The sequence below is a fragment of the Gavialis gangeticus genome, unplaced genomic scaffold (genome assembly GCF_001723915.1).
Source record: "Gavialis gangeticus isolate Ggan-Ray unplaced genomic scaffold, GavGan_comp1, whole genome shotgun sequence".
Lineage (NCBI taxonomy): Eukaryota > Metazoa > Chordata > Crocodylia > Gavialidae > Gavialis > Gavialis gangeticus.
The window spans coordinates 42,867,941-42,874,051 of NW_017729006.1; the positions used below are offsets into that span (position 1 = coordinate 42,867,941).

The 6,111-nt window shown below is 43.8% G+C and overlaps 1 protein-coding gene across 5 annotated transcripts in view; it reads left to right on the plus strand.

Moving 5' to 3' along the window:
- LOC109291906 (solute carrier family 12 member 7-like) overlaps positions 1-6,111 on the plus strand; it is a 119,636-nt gene that overhangs the window by 15,482 nt on the left and 98,043 nt on the right. Inside the window, exon 1 of one of the 5 annotated variants that reach the window (XM_019509137.1) lies at positions 1,060-1,117. The exons of the other annotated variants lie outside the window; for them this stretch is intronic. The gene's annotated coding sequence lies outside the window, so the exon portion shown is untranslated. Of the gene's footprint in view, positions 1-1,059; positions 1,118-6,111 lie in introns of those variants that run through there. 5 annotated transcript variants of the gene reach the window in all.

Sequence of the window (6,111 nt, forward strand, 5' to 3'; positions counted from 1 at the left end):
CTTTTCCATGAGCAAGGGGAGCAAAGCCAATAAAAGCACTTATTTTTGCATAGCTGTACCTACACTTAGTGGGCTAGCATAGGGTTTTTTCCACACTTATCTGACAGCTGTGTTGGCAAACTTTGTAAATTAAACCTGGCCTCTGTTACTGACTGCCAAGTCAGACTAAAGAAATTATCAAGTTTTTCCTTAAGCGTCTTTTAATTTATGTTAAGAAATGTGAGTTGTACTGTGGGGATTTAATGATTAAATGGCCTTGGAATATAGTCAAGCTTAAGATAAGATGCTCAACATAATGATATTTTGGTTAGAAAAGGAACCCTTTAGGCTTGTGCAAAATAATCTAGCACTTTAGATTTAAAAATGGGCTTTCCTAAGAGATTTCAATCCAGTTTCTTAATGGGGGTGTTATGAGTTTTTTCTGGGGGCAAGGATTAGGTCTTGCCTCAAAGTTAGTTAAATCTACAGACTTTATCAGGAAAGAACATTACTTAAATGGAATAGTACCTGTAATGGTGCAGTAAATAATGATGAAATAGTTCTACAGAGTGATCTGGGCTGTTTGGTAAGGCTGGCACATCAAAGTTGTTGCATCTAAATCCTGAGATGGTATGTTGTTAGGAACAAAATGTAAATCATGCTGATGGGATGGAGGCCAGTGGAAAGCAGCGACTAAACAGGATTTAAAGGTTATTGTAGATAACCATGAGAACAAAAGCTCCCATTGCAAAAATGAATAGCAAAATGATTGGATATACCAGTGGAGGGAATATGAAGCAGTAGGATGGGGGTGTTCTTACCTCCTATACGTAGCACTGGTGGGAACACTGCTGTGTGTTTGCATCTAGGCTTCATGAAGGAGGTCAAAAGTGCGTAAGTTTTTAATGTAAGAACTACAGGAATGACTTCTTGCCTAGAAAACATGCCTAACGGGCTTTCTGATTTTGTTTAGTGAAGGGGAGGCTAAGAGGCAAGTTTACAGCAGTCAATTACCTGCACAGGACCATTTCTAATATTAAAGAACTCTAAGTTGTACAGAAAAGCATAACAGTGCTAGAAGGGTTGGAAGTTGAAGGCAGCAGTGTTCAACCTGGAAATAAGAGAGAAATATGAAAGTGTGAGTAAATAACCACTGAAGTAGCTTTTTTAAAGATGTGGGAAATTTTCCATTGCCTGAATTTTAGAATTGGGATTAGCTGCCTCTCTAAAAGGAAGCTTTTCTTCATTCACAAATATTTGGGCTAGATGCAGGAATGTGGTTGAAGGCTACAGTGTGTGTTGTTTACAGGACAAACTAGAGTAGGAGTAATCAGTAATTTCAGTTGGAGGGCCACTTAATGAGGTTTGTTTAGCTGCTGAGGGCTGTATACACACAATGTAATAGTGAAGATATCACTTTAACACATTATAGATTAAAAACACATTGTATGCTAAAATCAAATGGCTACTAGAAAATATTTTTAATTTTGTTTCAAAAAACATTTTTGTCCTGAGTTATTTCTTTATTTTTTTGAGTAGTGCATATAGAGACAATTGCATAATAGCTCAAAATTAATCTTTCCCTTACAAGGGAACCAAAAGCAGGCAGCAGGACACTCAGCCAAGGGAGGATGCTCCTACCCTCAACAGAGCCCTGCCACTGCCCAGCCTCACCCCTCAATCACAAGGGAGCCTGCCTCAGCCTGTGCTCTGACATGCCTCTTGAACCATCTGCATCTCAAACCTACCTGCCCCCAACCCATTCCCATCCACACTTGCCCCCACAAAGCCTGGGGAAGCTTAGCAGTCCCCTCCAACCTACCCCAGCTCCCCACCAGGGACTTTCAGGCTGCTCCCACCTGCATCCAGGGGGTGCCCTTTCCCCAGGAGAAGCCCCAGCCCCAGGGCACTGGGGGCAGCTTCACCTGGGTGGACAGGATAGGAGCCATGCTGGCTGCAGCTAGGAGGTGGCTGCAGGTGGTTGGGCCAACTTATGGCACTGTGCGGGGCAAGGTGAGAAGCAGGGTAGGGCTGGGACCAGGGCTTTATCTACTGGGAGGTGCTGGGGAAGCTTTGCTGCCTCTGGGCACAGGTGCAGAGCACTTGCTGCATGGTCCCAGCACCTGGGGCAGCTCCTGCCAGCTCCAAGATGCAGGCAGGTGGGAAGCTGCTGGCTCAGCCTGTGTGGAGACCCAGGGCCTGAGTGTGGCTTGCCCAGGTCCTGTTGTGTGGAGCTGGGCAGGTGGGGCTGGTTCTGCGCAGCATCCCCCATGGCGCCAGCAGAGGCTGGAGCTTGAGCTGGAGCCTCTGGGGCCCGAGCATGGCTTGTTCAGGGTGGGCAGGCAGGGCTGCTTCCACCTGGCATCCCTAATGGCACCAGCAGATGCCAGAGCCGGAGCCACTACCTGCACTGCCTACCCATGGGCTGGATATAATCAGTTGATAGGCTGGATACAGCCTATAGGCCATATTTTGCCCACCCTCTAACTAGAAGATTATAACCAAACCTACCTCTTTACAAACTGTTTTAAGTAACAAATGGCGCAACATGTATTTTCAAGAGAGATGTGGAAAGCACAGTTGCAGGACAGCAAGGTGTTCTAGCTAGGGTGTCTATTAATCCTGTTTTATATTGGACTGTCCTGTTTTTAAACCCTTTGCCCCCTCTCCATTTCTAAATGAGGAACATACCCCCAAAAGTCCTGTTTTTCAGTTAATTGGTGGAAATGCATGCTAATTCTTTTTCCTTGTGATTCTGTTGACTGTGCCTAGCGGTAGGGTGGTACATGGCCAGGAGGAGCTGGGTTCCCAGCTGGAGAGGGAGGGAGGTGGCCTTTTTGTTGGCCCCATCTCTTGCTGCTGATTGGCTGAGGAGGTGGCAGGCCCACCCCTTACTGCTGATTAGGCAAGGGGGGCATGCTCCTCGCCAAGGGGATATCCTATATTTTGGGAATATGCGAGTGGCCACCCCAGTTCCAGCAGTTATGCACTTGGGTAAAGATGAGGACTTCTTCTGGTTCAAATCAGTGAAACTTAGACTGAGCATGCTTTTGAAACGTGTCTACCACATGAAAAGCTGGTGTTTCTTGTGACCCATACATAATGCTAGGTATTTTGTAAGCATTTGTTTCTAGTAAGGAAGGTTATATGTGCAATCTATGTTAGAAATGTAGATTAGGTGTAGTAGGTTGAAAAAATTCAACCTGTTCAGAATGAGACAAGTTATTCAATCAGCTGTAAATCTGGATTTGACTAATAAAAAAAGTGTTATAATTTCCAAGGTGTAATTTTTTTAACACTAACTAGATTTCCAGTCTTCATGATGCATATTTTAAAAGTGAACGCGACATTGCGCTAAGGTGGATTAAGGGGCTAAACATTAAAAGCCTATATTTAATGTGGTGTTTGGTGTTTGTTTCATTTGAGAAATCTTTAGACTTTTCCCAGTTTTACTGAAGTTATCAAAATATTCAGGACACTTTTGTTTTTTTCCCCCAATTCCACTGCTTGTCATACTGTTTGTGTTTTTCTATTTCTATTTTTTTTTCTTTTTCCCAGCGCTCCCTCTTGCTTTCTGCCTGAGAGAGATGGCTGGATTCTAGGGTCCATGTCACTTGTCTTTCCTCTCTGGGAAGACAAAGAATCTATATTGCTGATGGCATCAAGCCATCAGCGATATAGATTCCTTAGTTTTTGAAGCCCAGATCAGGAGAATGATAATGGTCTACAAAGTGGCTGGTTCAGCTCTGCAGTTAGTCTATAGACCAAAGCCTGCACATACATTATTAATGCACATATTAGGATATCTTAAAAGAGTTGTTTCATGTATTCATGATTATTAAACTTCTAATTCACTTACCAGAACATTCAAAATTCCTCAGGAGAATTGAATAAAGATGGCTTGAGTTTCGAACTATGTTCTTTGAGACGTTCCAAATTGACTTTTCAGGAAGTCAATTTGTCACTTCTCAAATTAACATCACTTGGATTCATTATTCAGTTTAACCTTGGTTCATAAAATAAATCCTTTTCCCCTATTGTTTCATCTCAGTTCTCTTCATAACTTCAGCTGGAAAATAATTTTGTAGGCTTAAAGCTGGGCTTATAATAGGAAGTAAATTGCTACTTCAAATATGAGGGTTTTTTTCTGTTGAACAGGAAAATGGATAAGAGTTTGTGCTATAGCCTGGATTCATCTAAAACAGGCAGAAGTGCCCACCCAAGCAGATACAAAACCCAGGCATAGTTCTGGGCTGCAAGGGGTAGTTCTTTGCCGGTGTGGAAAAATACTTGAATAGGAGGACCACAGAAATAACTCCCCTCCTCCCCAACCCCCCCTTCCTCCTTGCACACAGTTTGCTTTGTGATGCATATCTGTTGAGGCGTGGGGGCATTGACTCTTTGAGCCTGAGAAATAGTTTATGGAAATGACAAAAGATTGTTGATTTAATGAGATCTTGCTCTTCAAACTAGATCTTTTCAATAGCTGGGAAATTCAACAGCTAGCCAGCGTGTGTTGTAAAATTTTACATACTGAATAAGTGGTGGAATGTCCAGCAAATCAAACCAGATCAGGAAAAAACAGAGCTGGTATTTTAACATGGCTTGTCCTTCTACTTCAGCAGTATGTGTAAAACTTGAACACTGGTTAGACGAGGATACTGTATAAGTGCTACATATCATTTCAATCTTTATTTCATACCTTTTGGATAAAAACAAAAGTTGCTGTTCCAGCTGTTTCAAGCCCCATCGCACTCTTTGGTCCCCCCTACAAAAAGGGCAGGGGGGGAAGGGGAGGTATACTAATGTTTGTGTCTCAAAGGTTCTGTGGCAGTAAAAATAATGGGGGGCTTTATTTCTTACCTTTCAAAAAGCCCCAAATGACATTTTTGACCATGAAGTTTTCAGGATCTTGTTTTTGTTTCATGTGAATATATGAAATGGACATTCAAGTAAAAGGCATCCAACGATACTTTTAGATCATGAGTGTTTGGATGCATCATCAGTTAAGACTGAGTATAGTACCTTAACAAGCAGTTGGGCTCAGGAAAAATCCAAAAGGGCTGAGGAAGGGGAAAGGGGACAGTACCTTTTCTCAGAGATTTTAAATGAGATCCAGAGGAACACATTAGGCACCTAGAATGTGACTTAATGAATTCTGGGCACCTCAGTCCAGAAAAAGGTTCTAGGAAATCCCCATTCAGTGGTCAGTTTAACTCTGAAATGCATTTAGAATAATAGAAAATTAGGGTTGGAAGGGACCTCAGGAAGCAGGTCCAGCTCCAAGCAGATCATCCCAGCCAAACCTTTGTCCAGCTGGGTTTTGAAAACCCCCAAGGATGGAGATTCCACCACCTCTCTGGGTAACCTGTTCCAGTGTTTTTACTATCCCATAAGTGAGAACAGAGACATCCAAATATTAGGAAAAAATGGACTAGAAGTTCTGTAAGCATGTAAACCCAGCCTCTTGCATTTGCAGAGTTGTCCCAGTCTTGGCCACTAACTGCCTTGCAGCTTATTCCCACTACAGTTCATTGTGATTCAGATGCAAGGGAGAGCAAATGCCTACACTCTGAGTCCCAGGGTAGCCCAGTGTGTCAGGGTGCTCTGAGCATGCTTAGTGCACCTCAGCAGCACTGAGGTCAAAGCAGAGCACAGCAGCCTTAGGGCATTTGTAGACAACACATTAAAGTGGGTTAAATGTCCTTTTGCCTGCTTTAATGGTGTTGCTGTTTGCATGAGTTCGCAAATTCAGTGGCGTATTGCATGTTAATTCCAGCCACTGTAGCAAATTCAATGGTGTAATGCGTCTTAAATGACTTTGGGGCACAGGAAACTAAAACCCTTCCAAGGAGTTTTAGTTTGCTACCTTACAGCCATGGAAGGAATCGCTGGGCTCTGTGCGGCTCAGGAGCTGTGCAGGCAACCCCGTGGCAACCCAGAAAGGCAGGCTGCACTGAAGGGGGGGATAAAAAAAAAAAGTGGTGAGACTGATCTTCCCCCCCACCCCCTTCCTGGAGCCTGCCTGCCTGAACTGCACAGGGGCAGTGCTTCCATCCTCAGCTGTGATGACCCCGGGACAGCCCAAGCTTGGTGCCTGTGGGTGGGTGCTGCCTGGGGGGGGGGGGGGGG